Genomic DNA, 21,234 nt, shown 5'->3' with positions numbered 1-21,234 from the left:
AGATCAACAAGCCTTTTTTAGCGAATGTGTCTTCATTGAATTAAAAGCCGAGCTAAAATCCACAAATAAAACCCTGACATATGCTTTAGGATACGTGAGATGTTTTGTAACTGTATTAAGCAGGGTCAGTACAGCATCATCTGTGCCTGTTACTCTTATATGCAAACTGAAGTGGATCTAACCTAGAGGCAACAGTTGAAGTTAGATGATTAGCCAAAACGTGCTCCATAGTTTTGCACAATATAGAAGTTATTGCAATAGACCGGAAATCATTTAGCATACTCGCACCTGGGGCCTCATTTATAAAACTGTGCGTAGGAACCTTACTAAAAGTGTACGTGCGCCCGAAAGCCAAAAATGGCGTACGCAAAAAAAAAAATCAGATTTATAAAACCGTTCGTACGCCAGAACCTGCGCAGAATTCACTTTATAAATCCCAGTCAGCGGAAGATTGTGCGCACATGCGTCTCCTCCCCGAAATAACCATATGGAGCTTACAACGCCTAGTTTTACTATGCAGATCCTCATCTGCATATCATTTGCATATGATTATTCATCCACGTGATAACGTTTGTCGGTAGGCCTACAAGACACATTACATTAATAAAAATCAAGTAGTTGCCTATCCTTTCCTTGTTTTTGAATACATAAATCAAATAGTGTAAAATACATTTCAGAGAAAGTTTTTCTCAATCTTTTCCACTGGCCAAATTGTATTTTTAATTGATTTATATTTTTAATGGAAACAGATAGGCCTTGGGCATTATTTGCACGAAACTATTTTCTCAGACAATCTGGTATTATCATGATAAGCAATTATCTCTGTGGTTAAAACATTAAAACACAGCATGCCAGAGGAAAAGTGTTCAAAAACATCGCATCCACAACAAATATTTCTATATTGATTGAATTTGAATATAAAAAATGTTGTAACTTCTCAGTAATGATTTCATGTTTAAGTGTTCTCCATTAATTTGAATGGCATTTAATCTAATCTGTTTATATCAGAAGTAAAACATAGTTTAAATCATTATTTTATTTATTTAAACTGTTATATGCGTCAGTTTCACTAAACGGCCCAACGCGCTCGCTGGCGCGGACATTTAAGAAGGGATGGATATTTGCTTCAAGTGATAGGCTTGGTGAGCGAAATTTTATTTGTATTATCTTGTATTTCTTTAGATTTTCTGTCTAAAAGTGATCTTCTGCAAGACACCAGTGCAGAGCTATAATGAAATAGAGTCCAAATTTTATTAAAATCAATGAATCCATCAAACTCCATCATAATCATATCATAATGATAATTCAGGTTGATGCAATTTGATTTATTGGGTGATGTAATAGGATAATTTAGAAGTTTTTCATTTTAAATAGTTATTGCTATTTGGGCCAGTTGGTGTCGCCAAAACACATACTCTTCTAAAAGAGTGCGTACGCACGGTCAAGAGCATCCTTACGGTGCGCACTTATTTACGCCAAGTTTATTTTTTATAAATCCCGATATGTGCGTGGAAAAATGCGTACGCATATTTCTATGCCCATTTTGTGCGTACGCAACGTTTATACATCAGGCCCCTGGCCTTTGTGCAACAGGGCTAATTATTGATCATTTCCAGTTTCGGGCACTGTACATGTGTCCAAAAGAAGCTGGAGCAGCCTTGCAAAAACTCCTTTTAATTGAGGAGCACAGTCTTTAAGAAGGCGGGCTTTTAAACCATCTGGGCCAGTGGTCTTATTATGACCGCCGCTAGCGAAAGCGGTCATATAGGGATTGTCAAAGTTTTTTTTTTTTTTTTTTTTCGTCATCTACTGAATTTTTCGTAAACGATACCAGGGACACCGAAACACCGGGGAACATGAAATTTGGTGGGCATGTAGCCCCACTAGTCTTGTACGGAAAAATTTCGTTTGGTCCCCGGGGGCCACTCCCCCCCCGCGCTGGGCCCCCCGAAACCCAAAAAATGCAGTTTTTCCTAAATAACTACCTGAACCGTGGCACCGAGGATGAAGAAATTTTTATGGTATGTTGGTCTTAAGGGCCCACATCAACCTAGCCCATAATCACTCATTTGTGATTTGCGCCCCTTCCCATAAAAAATGAAAATGCAATATTATTCTGCTTTAATCGCCCCTATCTTCAGTTGAGATGTTCAGAACTGCACCATATTTCATGTGTATGATTAACTTGACATCCTCTGGGGGTATGCTAAGTTTCATAGAATTTCATCCATGGGGGGGTATAAAATAAATTCATTTATGTGCACATTTAGTGACTGTACACTCATCGGCCTGTAGATGGTGGTGTTGAGCGAAGGGTTGCTGGTTTAGGATGATACTGTCACACACACACATGCAGGAATACAAACAAACGCAAGCATGCACACACACTGACATCCACACGCACAGACACACACCCATACACACACATACAAATCCACATGCACAGACACAGACACACACACACAAACACACATGCGCACACACATGTACGCACGCATACATACACGCACAGACACACACAGACACACACATACATACACACACACACAGACAGACATGCACATACTACTACTTTTTTTAGGTATATACATAAACACGCAATACAGCCAAATTGCTCCACGTCATTTATTTTTGTGGAAAGCCAGTGCAGGCCTGAGCGGCGGTCATATTTTGTACCGCCATGCGGTACATCTAGTTTGGCCTCAATTTACTAAGGCTTGCAATAACATCAGCTTCATTAATAACTATTGATGTTTCTGCAGGGAGATTTTTACATATCTCATCACATTCTTTCTTACCGTCCACATTGTCAAATCTGCCATAAAAGTTATTTAAGTCGTTAATGAAAGTTTGGCTTTTACTTACAAAATGATCATCCTTTTTATTAGACCTTCTCATAGTGTGTTTAATCCCTCCCATCCCTGTCTTATATTAACAGTTCAAAATGTACCCTCTATCTTATTTTTAAAATAAATTTTTGCTATATATTTATTATATAGAGCATAAACTCAATTATAACAAAAGAATTAGAATAAAAAAGCATGAAATTTGATGAATCAGAATCCAACTGTTTATTAACATCTGAAATGCCACTGAACATTGTAAACAAGAGTATTTTGTGTTTTTTAGGCTCTGTTCAGTCATTTAATGGAATTCAGAAATATTCTTTAAAAATACAAATGGTTTCGTATACGATAGGCTAGTTGTATAATGAGTGTAAATATTAAAAAAATTAAACAGTAGATCTTGACAGTCAAATAATGAATCAATAAGTTAAATTAATGATATAGTATACAATTATAAACTGATGGATGTACAGTATTAAAACATTTTTAAATTAAATACACTTAATTGCAAAATGTGATTATTTATACATTTAACTAAACAGCAAAAAAAAAAAAAAAAAAAAAAAAAACAGTCCTACCAGAGCATTATAGTAGGTCAGGTGTCTCAGAGACAAACGTTATTCAGAAATATCATAGATCCTCTTCTTAATATCATTAATTCGTCTTTGTCTCTACGTACCAAAAATCTTTAAGCTGGCTATGATTAAACCGCTTGTTAAAAACCGCAACTTGATCCTACAGAATTAGTCAATTACAGGCCGATCTCGAATCTGCCTTTTCTGTCAAAGACATTAGAAAAAGCAGTATCCTCACAACTGCCCACTAAACAATGGACGTCGGATAGACGTGCAGATCATGTCTATATTGGGTCCGTCGGTCCATGACCAATTCTGGACATCTATTCGATGTCCAAACTAGGTCCACTATTTGGACATCCAACCATGACCCAATTTGGACGTCATATTGACGTTCAACATTGGACCTTTTGGGTAATTTTTTTGGACGTCATTTGGACGTCTATGACAGGTGAAGGAAATTTACATGATTACTATCCCACTGCGCAATGTGTCGTCGGAGTGACGTCATTTTCATGTAATTTTTGGACGTCCAAATTCGGTCCATTGAAGGGGTTGTTTTTTCGACGTCTTCCGCACGTCGGTAATTACATATTACATTACGGTATTACATATGTAATATTTTTTTTATTTACAAATATCAACATTGTTATTATCAACATGATCAATACATATGAATACAGATTAGTAATAATTATTTAAGATCATTTTCCAAAAACTCCATTTGATCATCTCAGCATCAGGTGATAACTGGAGACGTATAGGAAGATGTGATGCTGTAGCTCAAACAGTAGAGTGCTGGTGCTTGTAACGGTAAGTTCACGGGTTTCACTCCCAAGGAGAACAAGGTGTGTGTGTGTGTGTGTGTGTGTGTGTGTGTGTGTGTGTGTGTGTGTGTGTGTGTGTGTGTGTGTGTGAGATTATTGTTTGGAAAAGACTTATATAATAAAACACACGGTCCACAGCAAGCTGACCCCGTGTCCTTCCTTCTTTCCACAAACGAACTTTTGTGGACGGACGTCAACATTAGACGTGCAGAAGACGTCGAAAAAAGACGTCGCCTGGCGTCACAAAACACCCCCTTCAATGGACCGAATTTGGACGTCCAAAAATTACATGAAAATTACGTCACTTCGACGACACATTGCGCAGTGGGCAAGTTCAGTATGGTGTACCACAAGGCAAATAGGACCGTTGCTGTTCACTCTGTACATGCTACCCTTGGGAGATAGGCTATCATTAGGAAGCATGGCATTAGTTTTCACTGTTATGCTGACGATACTCAGCTGTATTTCTTCACACCCTGACGAAACTTACCAATTCACAAAATTAACGGAATGCATAGCTGGTATAAAAAACTGGATGACTAGTAATTTCCTACTACTTAATTCTGAAAAAACCAACCCGTTCTCATCTCAGGGCGTCATATAAGGCCGTTTTGTCACGTCCTTCGGCGTTCTCTTACGAGAGGTCTCTCGTACTGCGTTGAAAACGCTAGGGGAAAAACTCTTTTTTCACGAAATACTGAAGCAAAAAATTATCCTTTAATTTTGAAATAATGTAAAGCGCATTGCAGCAGCACGCAGCCATGGGCGAGACGGCTCGCTCGCTCATTGGCTGCTCTGCGGCAACTGCATAAGCCTATCGAGCGAGGCCTGTGGTGACGTCAGGCCAATGAGGGCGCTTCGCGCCTTCCTCGCCACTTCCCGCCGAAACGGGCGTGGCTTAGTCCTATAAAAGGAGCTCGAAAAGGCTGATTCACTGATTTTTCATCTTTTCAGCGAAGCTCACGCATCGTTGGATCACGAGAGGAAGCAACGCGTCGTCTGAGAAGCACTTCAGCGGGACGAGTCACTCACGGAAGCTGCTGGCCCACGCCGCCTTCGACTGCCGTTCCTGCTGCGCTTTCCGGCGCCCATATCCTTTTTCTGTTTACTCTCTGTGTGTGTGTGTGTTCGCCCTGCGACATACACTCGTAAAAGAGCTCGCGTCTTTTTCAAGATGCCTTCAAAATGCGGCTCGTGCCGAGCCCCACTCAGCGAGGGAGACCGTCATGTCATCTGTGTCTCCTGCCTGGGTGAAGACCATGCAGCGCTCGCGCTCGCTGACGGCGGCTGCCCTCACTGCGAGCTTATGCCTATGGTGACTCTGAGGACTCGCCTGGCAGTATTCTCTGAGCCTGCATCTCCCGCTGTACTGCCGCGCCGTAAGAAGCGCCGCTCTCAGCGGGTCCCGGAGCCTTCTCCAACCCGACTAAGCTCGCCGGTTCGCCCGCCTGCTTCACCGGTTTCGCCTGGATCACTTCCTGGTGCTCAGCGACCGCTGTCTGCCGCCGCTTCAGCAGAGGAAGCTGATTCTAAAGCCGCGTCGGGGGATGATGACTCGTGCTCTCTGTTAGCCTCGGGCAGCGAAGACTGGGCGAGCTCTGCGGATCTCGCGCTTCCTGCCTATACACCTAACAGAAGAGCTAACATCGAGAGGGAGCTGATGCGTGTACTCTCGCTGGCCGCGGCGAGCCTCGGCCTTGAGTGGTCCGCTCCGGAGCCCCCTTCTCGGACTCGACTGGATGGTAGCTTTCTCCATGGTGAGCGCACTTCTCCGGAATCCAAGCCTGCCCCCTTTCTTCCTGAGCTTCATGAAGAAGTTGCGAAGGCTTGGAGCGCTCCCTTCTCAGCTCGAACACGTTCGTCTGTCTCACCAGCATTCGCTACGCTAGACGATGCTAAAAACAGAGGCAACCATTCGCTTCCACCGGTGGAACAGGCGATAGCGACCCATCTTTGCCCGCCCTCTGCTGGACGGCGGACGAAACCGGTGTTGCCATCCAAAGCCTGCCGCATGACGTCGACGCTGCTCGCGCGAATCTTCTCCGCCGCTGGGCAAGCCGCGTCTGCACTACACACCATGGCTACACTGCAGATCTTTCAGGGAGATCTTCTCCGTCGACTGGATGAGATGGGACCTGACGCGATCTGCCTCTCGGACTTAAGGAGCGCTTCGGATCTTTCTCTCCGCGCTACTAAGTCCGCTGCACAGGCCATGGGACGGTGTATGGCTTCCGCCACTGTAGCTGAGAGACATCTGTGGCTAACGCTCTCAGATATGGCTGATTCTGAGCGCACCGCGTTCCTCGACGCCCCACTATCTTCTGCCGGCCTCTTCGGATCCTCTGTCAACGAGTTCGTAGAGAGATTCGCCGAGGTCCAGAAAGCGTCTCAAGCCTTTAAGCACTTCCTCCCGAAGCGCTCTAGCTCTTCAGCGAGCCGTGCTAAACCGGCCCCACGGAGCTCTCAGCCACAGCCTCCCCCTCCTGCTGCTTCGTCGCAACACCGACAGCAACGCAGCTCGAGGCCCCGCTCTCGCTCTGCCAACCGTCGCCCCGCTCCCCGTGGGCCGCAGCCGAGGATTGTGGTGAAACCGGAAGCCCCGAAGACATCCTAGCGTGCCTAGGAAAGCGCCGGTGTGTGAGTCCCGCTGCGGCCGGACTCTCACCCAAGCGCGCCGCTGTTTCAGTCCCAGGAATTGCAACTGTCTCAGTGTCTTCTGCAACGCGCAAGCCCGTACAGTTGCCCGCTTGCCTGCACACAAAAGCCGTTTTTACGGCTACCCAGATAAATCCTGTAAAGAGTGTATTTTCTGGTATTCCGGCCACGGCCGATGGTGCAATAAATGTAGCGCTGATGTCCACTCCTATGTGCCCATCCCTACACACAAGCACAGCCCTTCACACAGGGCGCGCACCCATAAAATCGACTCAGGTCGATCGCGCAAACAACATAGTAAACGTGCCCACTTCCCAGTGCCCACAAACACTATGTCACACATGTCACAGGGTTTCTGTAAAAACGAAACCTGTGCGCGCTCGCTCTGCCCAGGCAGACAGCGCATCCAAAGCAGTAAATGTGCCCGCTTCCCCGTGCCCACACTTACTCACAGACACCATGAGTCCTCCGGGACCCGCTCAGCCCTCCCTCACTCGGTTAAGCACCGTAGTCGGGTTGAGGACGAGCGCTCTGCCCGCTGTGATCAGCGCGCCCCCCGCCCCGAATCTCGCGGGCATCCCGCCTATGCTGCAGCACACCGAAGCACCTCTGTCGCCCAGCGAACAGAGCGTGCTTCGCATCCAGCCCTTAGCCATCCATGCGGACGCATGGGCAGCGCTTCCAGGGGTTTCGGAATGGGTGCTAGGCATTATAAAGAAAGGCTACTCGCTACAGTTTTATCGACGTCTTCGCCGCTTCACAGCGCGCGTCGAGACTACGGTGAATTCAGAAGTAGCACACCTACTTCGCGCCGAAATATCAAAACTGTTGAGCAAAGGGGCTATAGAGCCTGTGTCTCAGGCTCAAAGCGAAGAGGGGCTGTACAGCAGATATTTTCTGGTTCCCAAGAAAGACGGGGGTTTCAGACCCATACTGGATCTAAGACGGCTGAACAAAGCATTAATGAAACGCAGTTTCAGAATGCTCACGACCAGGAAAATCCTCGCGCAAATTCGCAGAGGAGACTGGTTCATGTCGATAGATCTGAAGGACGCGTATTTTCAAATACAGATAGCGTCACGTCACAGGCGATACTTGAGGTTCGCTTTCGAGGGCCAGGCATACCAGTATACAGTCCTGCCGTTCGGCTTATCCCTGGCACCCCGTACATTTACGAAGTGCATGGACGCAGCGCTCGCGCCTCTCAGACTCAGAGGCATGCGAGTGCTGAACTATTTGGACGACTGGCTGATTCTAGCTCAATCGCGATCAGAGCTCGTGGAGCACAGGACCATTTTACTCGATCACCTCGAGAATCTTGGTCTCAGAGTCAACTGGACGAAGAGTTCGCTGAACCCCAGTCAAACGACTTCGTTTCTGGGCACAGTTCTGGACTCACAGTCTATGATAGCGCGGCTGTCACCACAGCGCGTGCTAGACATTCAGCGCACGGCGAAACTTTTTCGCTGCGGCGCGACCGTCACGCTCAGGAAATTTCAGAGGATGCTAGGTCTTATGGCCTCAGCATCATCAGTTCTCCAGCTGGGCTTGCTCCGCATGCGCCCTCTGCAGTTCTGGTTGAAAGAGCGGGTACCGCGCAGAGCGTGGGCATCCGGTTGGCTGCGTCTCAGGGTCAATCAGAGCTGTGTGGAAGCTCTAAAGCCCTGGAAGTCGAGCGACTGGTACCAATCAGGTGATAGCCTGGGGACTTCCTCGAGAGTGTTAGTGGTGTCGACAGACGCCTCCACATCGGGATGGGGAGCGCTGCTCGAGGGCAGAGCGTTTTTCGGCCTGTGGTCAGAACGCGAAAAGCTCCAACATATCAACTGCCTGGAAATGATGGCAGTGGACAACGCGCTGACGCGTTTTCGTCCCCAAATCAAGGACCAACACGTCTTAGTCCGTTCGGACAACATGTCTGTGGTGTCCTATATAAATCGCCAAGGCGGTCTCACATCCTTAAACCTGTACAGGCTGGCGGAACGCCTCCTTTTATGGGCTCAGCGCAACTTGCGCTCGCTGAGAGCAGTGCATGTGCCAGGGATCCAGAATCTGGGTCCAGACAGACTGTCCAGGAACAACATTCCTACGAGCGAATGGTCTCTACACCCGCAAACAGTCCGGCTGTTGTGGGAGAGATTCGGCAAAGCGGAGGTGGACCTGTTCGCGTCCCACGAAAACGCTCACTGCCCCGCGTTCTTTTCCAAGAGGGAGAGCGCGCTGTCCCGAACGTGGCCGCGCTGTCCGCTCTATGCTTTTCCCCCCGTCTCCCTCCTGCCTCAGGTGTTAGAACGGATCAGGGAAACGAAATGCTCAGTGCTGCTCGTAGCGCCGCTCTGGATGAACCAGCCGTGGTTTCCAGTCCTGATGCAGCTAGCAGACACTGCCCCGTGGCCAGTGCCATTGAGGAGGGACCTCCTCTCGCAGGCCAGGGGTTCGATTTGGCATCCTCACCCGGAGTTGTGGTCCCTCCACGTGTGGGCGCTCAACGGGTACCCGCTGATCTCTCAGTAAGGGTGCTAGACACTATCACTCAGGCTAGAGCACCGTCAACCAGACGGCTTTACGCCTCAAAGTGGTCAGTATTCTCCAGCTGGTGCACAGCTCGGGGTTTTTCACCCCTCGATTGTGAGGTGACGGAGGTTCTCTCCTTCCTACAGGAGCTGTTGGATAAGGGCAGAGCCCCTTCCACGCTCAAAGTCTATGTGGCGGCTATTACAGCGTTCTCTGAAACAACGCTTGGTCAGTCATTAGGGAGGAACGATCTAGTCATCCGCTTCCTCAGGGGAGCGAGGAGGCTGAATCCTCCCAGACCTCCTTCAGTCCCTATGTGGGACCTCTCTACAGTTTTGGAGGCCATGAAAGGTGCCCCTTTCGAGCCCATCCAAACGGCTAGCCTCAAACATCTGTCATTCAAGACAGTGTTTCTGTTGGCTCTCGCTTCAGTTAAGCGCGTAGGTGACCTGCACGCGCTCTCGGTGAGCGCGCCGTGCTTAGAGTTTGGGCCAGGTGACTCGAGAGTCATACTCAAACCTAGGCATGGTTATGTGCCAAAATCCCTCAACACACCGTTTCGGGCTCAGGTTATCTCCCTGTCTGCCCTGCCGGTGTCAGACGAGGAAGGGGACTCAAGTTTTCTCTGCCCTGTAAGGACCCTGAGAGCTTATGTGTCTCGCTCTTCTGTCTTTAGACAGACTGAGCAGCTATTTGTCTCGTTCAGTGGACGTTCCAAGGGAATGGCTGTTTCGAAACAAAGCCTGTCCAGATGGATAGTCGATGCTATAGCGCTAGCTTACACTGCCAAGGGTCTTCAATGCCCGTTGGGTGTCAGAGCGCATTCCACGAGAGGCGTTGCCTCATCGTGGGCTTGGTCTAGTGGGATTTCCTTACAAGACATATGTATGGCGGCAGGCTGGGCCTCGCCGTCTACATTTATTAGGTTTTATAACCTAGAGGTCCCCGCTCTACAGGCTAAGCTATTGTCAGTTTAATCAAATCAGTGGTCTGATTAGGACGCTGAGGCCGCGAGCGCAGTGCGCTACCGGCTATCATATGGGCAGTATTGCGTAAGACCCACATATTCCCACATTAGTTCAGGCTCCCCGCCTTGTCTATGTGATGTCATGTTACTGCGTCAGTGGACGTCACCATATAAGGGCAGAAGGGTTCCCTTTTCTGTTCCAGGACTCTCTGTGAGTCCCTCTAGTGATTTATGCTTGATAAATCCTGGATTCCAGGTTTATGGGTGATTAATCACAGTACGCACGGCGTTTTGCACTGGTTCCCCTAGCGTTTTCAACGCAGTACGAGAGACCTCTCGTAAGAGAACGTACTCGGTTACTAACGTAACCTCGGTTCTCTCTAGAAGAGATAGAAACGAGTTCTGCGTTTTCTGGCCGTGCGTACGGTTCACTCTGGTTCGCTTCGGCGATGAATAAAATCAGTGAATCAGCCTTTTCGAGCTCCTTTTATAGGACTAATCCACGCCCGTTTCGGCGGGAAGTGGCGAGGAGGGCGCGAAGCGCCCTCATTGGCCTGACGTCACCACAGGCCTCGCTCGATAGGCTTATGCAGTTGCCGCAGAGCAGCCAATGAGCGAGCGAGCCGTCTCGCCCATGGCTGCGTGCTGCTGCAATGCGCTTTACATTATTTCAAAATTAAAGGATAATTTTTTGCTTCAGTATTTCGTGAAAAAAGAGTTTTTCCCCTAGCGTTTTCAACGCAGTACTCGTTCCCTCTTCTAGAGAGAACCGAGGTTACGTTAGTAACCGAGTACGTTTTCTGCCCACGCATATAGCACCCTTTTGCGTATAGATGACACGCACATGGCTTTCAACCAACTTCAATGTAAAACCATCCGCGATGTAACTACACGCTCAGGGCTTCGCCAGTCGTCAATTCACCTCAACATTGACCGACTGCACAGACTAAAGACGTTTTCAGCAACGACTAATGTTTGCTCTATGATTAGGATTGCCTACACCTAATATAGGAGGTCATTGTTTTCCATTATTTATCTTTCAAGAGGAGTCTATTTGCCATTTTCAACACCCTTATCGTCTGTGAGAGACGCTCGCGGCTTAACCACCTCCAATGCAACCCACCCGCGTTTTACAGGACGCAGTTGGACTAGCCAATCCAAGTGCGTGATATCAGACGCTTTCAGCAACAGTAGCATGTGTAGGCTACAATTTCGTTTAGTTTTAAATTAGCCTGTGGTAGCCTACTCAATTTAAACGTGAATGTGTGCTAGGTATCCTAACTAAAAACACGACAATAGGTTCCATCATTCCTTAATTGCCCGCTGGAGTATATTGGCCGAATTCAACACACACCCTTTATCGTGTGTGAGAGACGCTCATGGCTTTCAACCATCAATGCAACCCACGGGCGTTTTACAGGACGCAGTTGGACTCGTCACATATGGGCGCTTGGCCAGGACCCCTTGGCGTCACTTTTTAACGCACTGGGTATACCTTTGGCGTCATTTTTCAACGTGCAGGGTAGTCCGATTGACTTCTATAGAACTCTGAACCGGAGCCTGCAGCATTGAAATTTGACGTCTTGGGTAACACCGCAACCCGTCTGCTGTGTATGGGTCGAGGCTACAATAAATATAAATAAAACGGAATAGACTACAATAAATGATCTATGCCAGGGCTAGTCAAATGGGGGCCCCCAGATGATATTTATCTGGCCCTCCAACTGTTTTTTTATGTTTAAAAACCCTCGCAATCTGATATCAAAGTGCCCTCTCTGCGCAAAGGTTTAGCGCGTTCATAGGCAACCGCATTCAGCGGTGAGTTTAACAACGCTCCAATGAATTCAAGTTCATTTTTGTCGCATATAATCATGTATCATAGGGGAATGTAATATTTTCAGTATTACATTAGCCCACAACTATTATCCAATAATAGAAATGTTCAGATGAAGAACAGTTGCCAGATTGGTTTGTTTTACAGCCTAATTGTTTAAAATCCACGCAAAATTATATAATTAACACCCAAATAAATCTATAATTAACAATACAAATTAATTCATAACTACTAAATTGTGGCTCATCACAATTTTTCAATATGAAATAAAACAATTAATGTGTATAATTAATGTAATAAGTAATGCTGTCATAACTTATTGACTGATTCATATATATATATATATATATATATATATATATATATATATATATATATATATTAGAAGTTCTGCTGTGGCTTTGTTTGGAACATTTTTTTTTTTTTTTTTAAGAGAATACTGGTGTAAAATGTTCAATTCTGTTTTTTTTTTTTTTTAGGTCCCTCTTTGGCAGCTTCAAAAATTATTTTCAGCCTTAGCCCCCTTACTGATCCTTTCACAGACAAATGGAGTACACTTTAATATTGTAAAAAAAATAAATATATATATATATATATATATACATGGAAGGAGATGATTGTTTTTGAATATTCCATACCATTTACAGAGTGTTTTCTACAAGATCTTCAGCACTCACTAAGTGAATCCTCAGGTGATGAGGCATCACCTCTTGAAACCCCAAGAGATCCTCTTCTGGCTTCCTCGAACTAGAGCAAACGACAAAGTCACTTTTCGGAGAGGTGGAGGGCAGAGAGACCCCGCCTGGTGAACACGGCTGCGGCACAAGAAAATGTGGCAACACACATCTGCCAACAGTGTGGAAGAAATCCAGCTGCTGTGACTGGTGTTGTGACTGCCAACCACATCCCTTCCTCTGTGCTGATTGTGATGCATGCAGCATGCACACCAGACATGTACTTCACAACAGAGATGCCATGACTGCTGGATTCTTCCAGCCATTGCCTCCAACAACTTTTGTGGTCAACGGCTCTTTCCCATTGTGGTAAGTTCTGGTTTGTGTGTGTACAACATATATCTCATTCTCAGAATAGTTAAGCTCATAAGCTTTACTATTTAAATGATGACTTTTTGTCTTTTATTGTTTTATCTTGAATGTATGTGGATACTCTGTGTCAGTCAGATTTTTGAGCACATCTTGAGTACTTTTTCTGCAATATGCTTCATTGCCATTGATCTATTACAATCTTATATTTCTCAGTCAATACAAATTAACATAATTCAAGTGTACTGTATGATCTTTTTCAGTCCGGCTTGTACCTGTGGAGATGCCTGACAAAATCTGTGGTTGTTCACCAGAGTTATTGAGGGTTAGTCCAGGAAAGATTGTTGCTGTGGTCACAATGAATGGTAAGAATGTGAAGAACTTTATTTTGTCCTGTTTGAGAAGCATCTTTAAAATAAATATCTATCCATACGCGACTCCCTACAAATTTGACATAGATATAAAACTAAAAATATATGAAGTATACAAAGTAATATATAAATAGTACAAAGAACCCAAACCCTGGTTTACATTACAGTGGATGTGTTTTTGATATTTCCAGGACGACATGATCTAACCATGCCCGAGTTAATTTGTGAGGCATGCCAATCCACTTGGACTGCTGGAGTCGATGACCTAAACAGAAGTGACTACTGGCCTGCAACCCTTCAATTTGCCACACTTTATGCCACAGATGTCTTTTTTTCATTTGAAGAAATGAAGATGGCGGCACCAGGACCGTCCTGCCAAGCATTTTTAAGAATACTGAATCAGCCAACTGTCCGCTTTGGTCGTGTGAGTATTGAATTTATCTGTCCTGCAGTGTTGTTGATATCTTTGAGTTGTTGGTTGATAAGCAAGATCTCAGCAGACAGTTTTCTGAAAAGTTTTTTTGAGTGGGAGGCTGTGCGATTTGAGGTGGACAACATATGCAAGGAAGAGCCCTTCAACTGTCCTGCATGCACCCTAGATATGCTTTCAGTTGATGGAAACCGCAAGCATTACCGTTTCAAGAATGCTGCTAGCTACTCCAAACTGTGTATCACAGTGTTTGTATTAATAAGAAAACATAGCTCTTTAATGTGAACTAAGAAATCTCAGATTTTAAGTTATCATAAATTGTTGTCCATCACCAATTGTTGTTTTTTTTGTTTTTTTTAGATCTGAGGAACAGGCCATCTTTGAAGGTGTCTTCATAGCCAAGGACGAAGACATGAAACGATTTGTAGACCACATTCACAACACAACCAAACATGTAAAATTCGAGATGATAATTAGACTACAGCACTATAATAACCTCTTTCTGAAGAGTTTGTTTAGGATAGTCTTATTTTCATCAACAATTTTCCATATTGTAGGTCAGTGGAAGAAGTGTTTGTGGAGGGGAGTGGTCAGCAGCCAGAGATACCTCATAAAGATCTGCCAGCAAGGTAGACGAGGAGGGATTGGAGCTTGCGGTGTGTCGGCACGGAGTCCTACATGAAGCCATTCCTTTCGGTATTTCATGCCAAAGCCCATGATTTTAAATGCGAGGTAAGGAAGTGTTGCTATGCGATAGAATCGTATTATCTGAACTGTTAACATCTGCAAACATCTGGGGGGTTTTTTATGTTTTTTTATTTATTTTTATTCTTAACCAGGTAAAATGGAGTGGGGCATATCAGGACGGTGCTGGTTTAACACTAGGGGAGGAGGTGGAACAGTGCAATGCCTTCCTATCTAGGATTGCAGTAACCAGAAAGCATATGTCAAAAGCAGGTAAGATTACCACATACTGCACTAGTTACATCCTTACATAATACGTAGGAGGAATATGGTAACATCATATTTTCTTTGTTTTTCAGGATGCACAGACATGCTGACTCTCATGGCCATGCGCTGGAATCAGCAAAAGTTCAACAATTTGGCTATCTAATTGAACCGCCGATATTAAAAGCTAATGACATCAGTAGAATTAATTTTAGATGTTCAGTACTGCATGTTAGCAGTGTATGAAGCTGTGCATTGAGCATTTGTTTTTTGTTTCTTACCACTGTTTGTTATTGTAGACCACAAAAGCTCTGCAAAGCCAGTTACAAAACCTAGAGTCCATGAAAGCGCAATTGACAGTGACAGCGAGCCAATTGGAAGACTGGAATCTTGTTGTAACTTCTCAGTAATGATTTCATGTTTAAGTGTTTAACTCCATTAATTTGAATGGCATATTTAATCTAAATGTTTATATCAGAAGATTCTTTTAAGATTCGCAATGTGGCCTAAGTGAAGAAGGTTTGAAAGGTCTGCAGAGCATCATCCTCAGAAAGCGGCATCAAATCAGAGAAATGAAGGTGCAAGCAAGAGACTGTTACCTGCAAGTTTTGTCCGGAGCAGAGGACATCAACTTCTTGTACAGTGCTTCAGCTGATGAGTACAACAGTGACTATGAAATTTCTGATGATGGACTGTAATCTACAAGACAGTAACACCTTTCATACTTCTGGACAATGACCTTAACTATGAATATAAAGCATGTAATAAAATCTGCTTTTTATCACCATAAATATAACCAAAGTGTTACCTCTTCTTTCACATACATAGAAATGTGTGAATGCATGCCTCTACAACCAGTCAGTGGTGGAAATGAATTGCATTAATTAAAGTACTGTACTGTGTGGTACAGTAACTTTCATTAGTTGAACTGTAGGGTGCTGTATACCAATTGAAACCTGTTAAGAGACATGGAAGAAGCAGATTATAAGGAAGAACACCATAATGATGAGGAATAATTTTTTTCCCAACATAATATTCAATGTGCTTTCTGTGTAATCTAGTACAGGTTTCATAGTCAACTGATGTGATTCTGTTGTACTCAAAACATTTCACCACTCACTTTTTATTGTGTTTTATTTTAATGATTTATCAGCTGTGACCTGATTAACAGTATAATGTTACAGTTTTCTGGATTGCTAAAACACATTTCTTGAAACCATCACTCACATTCTCAAAACCTTAAACACAAAACCAAATTTTCAAACCACATTCAGAGAACCACTGACTCTTCTGGCAAAATCAAACAATTGCCTCAAAACCATTTTATCTGTGCTCAAAATCAAACAATGCTTTCAGATCATACACACATCAGTCAATATTATAAACACTACAGATCATTCGTTAGACACTACAGAGAAAAATGAAGAGCAGAATCCGAAACACGCAGTTACCGAAATAAAAGTATATCGTAACTAAGTAAACAAATTTTGCAATTACGTAAAAAAAGTATAGTAATGACAACTTACAGTAGTAAGGTGAATAAATTGTATACTGTATGCACTGCAAGTATAGTATTGTACTGAATATTGTATAGTATTGAATGTCTGTATATTCAGCACTTTTTATACTGTGAAAATACAGTGACCCAACTGCAAAAGACAAAAAGGTTACAGTAAAAAACTCTAAATGAAAAGCGTTACAGTCACACAGAAGAGTTGTGCAACTAGAGGAATCAAGGTCAGTCAGAAAGATTTTATTCTGCTTCAGCATCATGTCTTCATGTTGGTCCGGCCTGATGACTTCTTCCACATAACAATGTCATCTCAGGAAAAGGGAAAATCCCTAAAGCAGATCCAGCCTTGACAACATTCTTCACACCTTGCTCTTTCTCATCCTCCTCCTCTTCCTCTTTGTTCACCACCTATTTCACATACTCTTCTTCCTCCTCTCCCTCTTATATTGTTTCCATCCTTTGTTGGTAACATTCAGTTCAGTGCAACATTTTGAGTCAGTTTTGGCACTCTGAACTGACTTGTATGATGTACAGTTGGTTTGAAATAAGTTAGAAATAAGTGAACAATTTTGAGTAGTTGTGTGTTAACGATGACAACTGTGTTGTAGTTGTTTAACTTTTGCCTGCCTGTGTTTAGTGTTTTGAAACATAAATGTGTCAGTGCGAAATGTGTTTTAGTGAGTGGGAATGTGTTTAGAGTTTTGCAAAAAGAGTGCATGAGATTTGCAAACAGTGTTTTAAATACCTGAACTTGTTTAATGTTTTACAGAAAGAGTGATTTATTCGACAAATTCGATTAGGCTATTGAGAATTTGGGAGGTTTAGTGTTTTAGCAATTCAGAAAAGGTCTATTTTACAACATTTGTAAAATATTACTGTATTTTTGTATTCCGAGTTCAGAGTCTTGCAATATAATCAAAACCTAACACAAGCATGATGTAAATATAGAGAAGGCGGGAAAGAAAAAGAATGTTCAGATATAAATGTGACTCAGTACAGTTTGTTGTCGATGATGAAGAGAGTACATATGTGTAGGCAAGGGCGTAGATTTGGTTTGAACATTGGAGGGGTTGAAGTTTGGGTATGCCTCCTGATATTGTGATCATGGTATAAATATTGGGGGGGTTGTAATGCATAGATTTAAATATTGGGGGGGTTATCTCCCCTCCATCCCCCCCAAATAGGTTTGTATAATGAACATATTTAGATGTCCCTTTGTTCATTAAAGATTGTATTTATTTAATTTCATTACTAAACGTTTTTAAACTACATTACCCATAAGCCTCTATCATTGTGTCCATGGGACAGGCGCTGTAAATTGTAGTTCATTGAAGTGTGTAGTTACACTATAGGGTTAGGGTTAGGATCTCGGTAAACGTGTAATTTCTTTCAATATAACAATACCTCATTGTTAACTGACAGTATTACTGACAACATAACGCCAGTAAAACATAGTTTGCGATATGGAGCACTTTTTATTCTGACCTAAACGTTAGTCCAACCTTGTCCTTCTGGAGCCATAGAAACGTCAAAGCCACGTCACACTTGTCCATATATGGTATTTACAGGCTCTTCCGACTTTTGATGTACGCAAATCCAGGATATTTATTTATTTTGTTGTTATTTTTCATTGAAAGATATACAACAACGCTTAATTTCCATGATCATGTATGTATAAGTTCTGCAATAAAAATAAAAAAATGAAAAAACAGACTCTTCCGAGTTCTGACTGAAGATAGGCTATGTAACCTATGCTATGTAACCCTAATCTTACAAAAAAAAATTACTCTTGATAGTTATTCTAGCATGCAGTATTTGCTTTAAACAGATGTAAGTTAATCTCTTAATCAAATAAAATGCGTCTGTAACATTTAAAGATGATTGCACTCACACTTTGTACTAATTTCCCAAAATGTATTGATATGCCAAACTAGTTTTTCTTTTCTTTAAAAACCAGGAGATGCAAGGCTGCCACCAGAAAATACACTATTTTCTTCCCTTTGAAGAACACTTTGCCCCCCAAAATAAAAACAATATATATATTTACATGATTAATTTTACATTATTTTGTAAAAAGGCAAATATAAATAGGTAATTACAATTATAATTATAAATGTTAAAGGAATTAATATCTGAAATTGTAATTGAACATTTCAAACAGGATTACAACATTTTAATATCTTTACACTCAAAAAAATGCTGGGTTGTTTCTGTAAACAAATTGTTGGGTTGATTGTGCTGGGTCAAAAAGTTGGGTTGTTTGGGGTACTGTAAACACATTATTGGGTTGCTCATGCTGGGTCAAATTAGTTGTAAGGGGGTCATTCACAAATAAACCGCTGGTTGGGTTATTTTGACCCAGCAACTGGTTACTGTTTTCATTCTTTGCGGAACTTTCTGGATTCTTCACTTCTGACTCGAGGAGCACGCCACTCGGCCCAGGCAGTGTTTTATGGTAAGTTAATATGAATGTTTACCTATATTTTTAATAAGTTGTGGTGGTAGCAGCAAGCTAATTTCACTGTTCAACATACAGTCTTTGATATGGAAGTGTGAGGGGTAACTTATTTATTCTGTGAAACATTAGCCACAGCTAGCCGGTTAGAATTTTTGACAAAATGCCGCATCGTTAAATCCTTAGTTGAAATTAAACCAGCTATATCAGCAGCCTTTTTGAAATATGCAGTTTAAATTCTAAATTCATCATGTAATTATCGTAGGCCTATTCATTGTGGACGTTGCGTATTTAAAAGTGAGAAAAGCGTTTTGTATGAAATCCATACGCGCAGTTTCCCTCACAGGGCTCGCACGTAAAATCAGCGGGAAATGAGTCTCTAATGTACGTTAGGCTAGCTAGTGAGTTGTGAGTGAAAAGTCTGCTGGCGTAGTTTTAGAAATACTCGTCAGAAGAAATGAGGTAAGTTCCAGCACAGTCTGCGTGTGTCTTCTGTAATGTCTCGAACCATCATTTCTGCCAAAAAAAAAAGGCTTTCAAGAGCTTGATATAGCCTAGTTTTTTTTTGTAAATGTATGACTTGCAATCTTTATAAACATCGACTGAGGAAAGGAGAAATAAATGGACAGGCGCCAGTTTTGAGAAGAAAAGTATACCCGTTTAGTTGAACGAATGATCGTCAATATTTAAAACTTAAAAAATGTAAACTTACATGATAGCCTACCCTACCATAATGCATGTCATCTTTCATTTTATTGTGTGTAAGTTAACATCTAAACGAGGCGATCATCAGCGCTGCCAGTCAGGAGATTAACGAGCAGGTTTGTGAGTTTTAATGTTAAAGACACTATCAACATTACAGTAATATTTTACTTTTAATAAAATAATAAATAATTTTAATGCCTTAATGTTGATAATATTTGTCCAAATTACTCTTTTATTACTATAATTCAGTTTGCAAATACTGAATACACATTTTGTTTGTTTTTCACATTTGGTCATTTGGTAATGTTTGCAATAATTTTAATTGCATATTCAATAATAAATTGATACTTCCACAAAAATAGCTTAACTTGACATAGGTCAACATTTAACATAGGTCAGCCGGAACCAGGGACACTTTCCTATAACACCTGATGTACTCATTATTTAATAAGAAGAATGGCATCTATGCTAATGTTTGTCTTTCTGTTCATTCTAAAGTTTACTGAAGTCAGCCGGATCCAGGTCGTATCCAGATCAGAAGGTGGACCTGCGCCTGGACCCATCCATGACGCATCCCTGAAGGGCCAGCCTAATCAGCCCTGTGAAGGCCTCATCGACATGACTGATCCTCAACAAACTCATCTCCATACCGGTGTGATGACTCCGACTTCCAACCAGATGGAACTGGATAAATATTCTGAATGTTCTTATTCAATCTGACCTCTGACCTGTAATGCTGCCTGGATCATAATCATACACTGTTCGCTCGTTGGCCAGAGGAGAACTGAGCGACTGAGTCTGGGTTCTCACAAGGTTTTTTTCTCCATTCTGTCACTGATGGAGTTTTGGTTCCTTGCCACTGCTGCCTTGGCTTTTGGCTTGCTTAGATGGGGACATTTAATATTCAACAATATTATTGATTTGCCTAAAGGTGGACGATGACGCAATTTTCTTCTAGAAACAAACTTTGTTGTATTATATTCATGTTACAGTATTACTGTGAAGCTGCTTTGATACAATCTGTATTGTAAAAAGCGCTATATAAATAAAGATGACTTGACTTGACTTGTGTAATCAACAGGTGAGGACCAACATGGTTGAATATTTACAAAATGAGATGACTGGTGAATTGCTGCACATTCTGTGCCTCAGGGATGAAATGAGGGGGACATGTCAGACCTTTGACATTGATTAACATTTGTATTCGATAAAGAAAAGTATTAAAGAAATGTATAAAAAAAAAAAATGAGATTGAAATCATACAGTGGCCTCTCTGGTTTATTGTATTACAGAGATAATAATTATTTTACATTCATAATATAACAAATATTTGTTTCTAATTTTATGAGACAAGAAATAACCCAGCACATGAGTAAGACTTAACCCAGCAAGAGGGTTAATTTCACCCACTGGTTGGGTCAAATGAATGACCCAGAAATATGGGTTAAATGGTAAAACCCAGCACTTGGGTCAAACCAACCCAGCGCGTGTTCTGTCCAATAGTGACCCAGCAGTGTGGTTAAGGTTGGGTTATTTTTTAACCCAGCAGTT

At 42.7% G+C, this 21,234-nt stretch overlaps 2 long non-coding RNA genes across 2 annotated transcripts; both read left to right on the top strand.

Annotated features, from left to right (window-relative positions):
* Positions 1 to 12,883: 12,883 nt before the first annotated feature.
* Positions 12,884 to 14,116, top strand: LOC311083819. The gene is made up of 3 exons (XR_014606363.1): positions 12,884 to 13,261; positions 13,525 to 13,626; positions 13,824 to 14,116. It is a non-coding gene; the product is annotated as an uncharacterized lncRNA (long non-coding RNA).
* Positions 14,117 to 14,436: 320 nt separating this feature from the next.
* On the top strand, positions 14,437 to 15,806 carry LOC311083818. Its single transcript, XR_014606362.1, has 3 exons — positions 14,437 to 14,516; positions 14,620 to 14,794; positions 14,902 to 15,806. It is a non-coding gene; the product is annotated as an uncharacterized lncRNA (long non-coding RNA).
* The last annotated feature ends 5,428 nt before the right edge of the window (positions 15,807 to 21,234 follow it).

The sequence above is a fragment of the Abramis brama genome (genome assembly GCF_963993115.1).
Source record: "Abramis brama genome assembly, chromosome: 5".
NCBI classification, from domain to species: domain Eukaryota; kingdom Metazoa; phylum Chordata; class Actinopteri; order Cypriniformes; family Leuciscidae; genus Abramis; species Abramis brama.
This window is presented reverse-complemented; position numbering and strand designations above follow the sequence as displayed.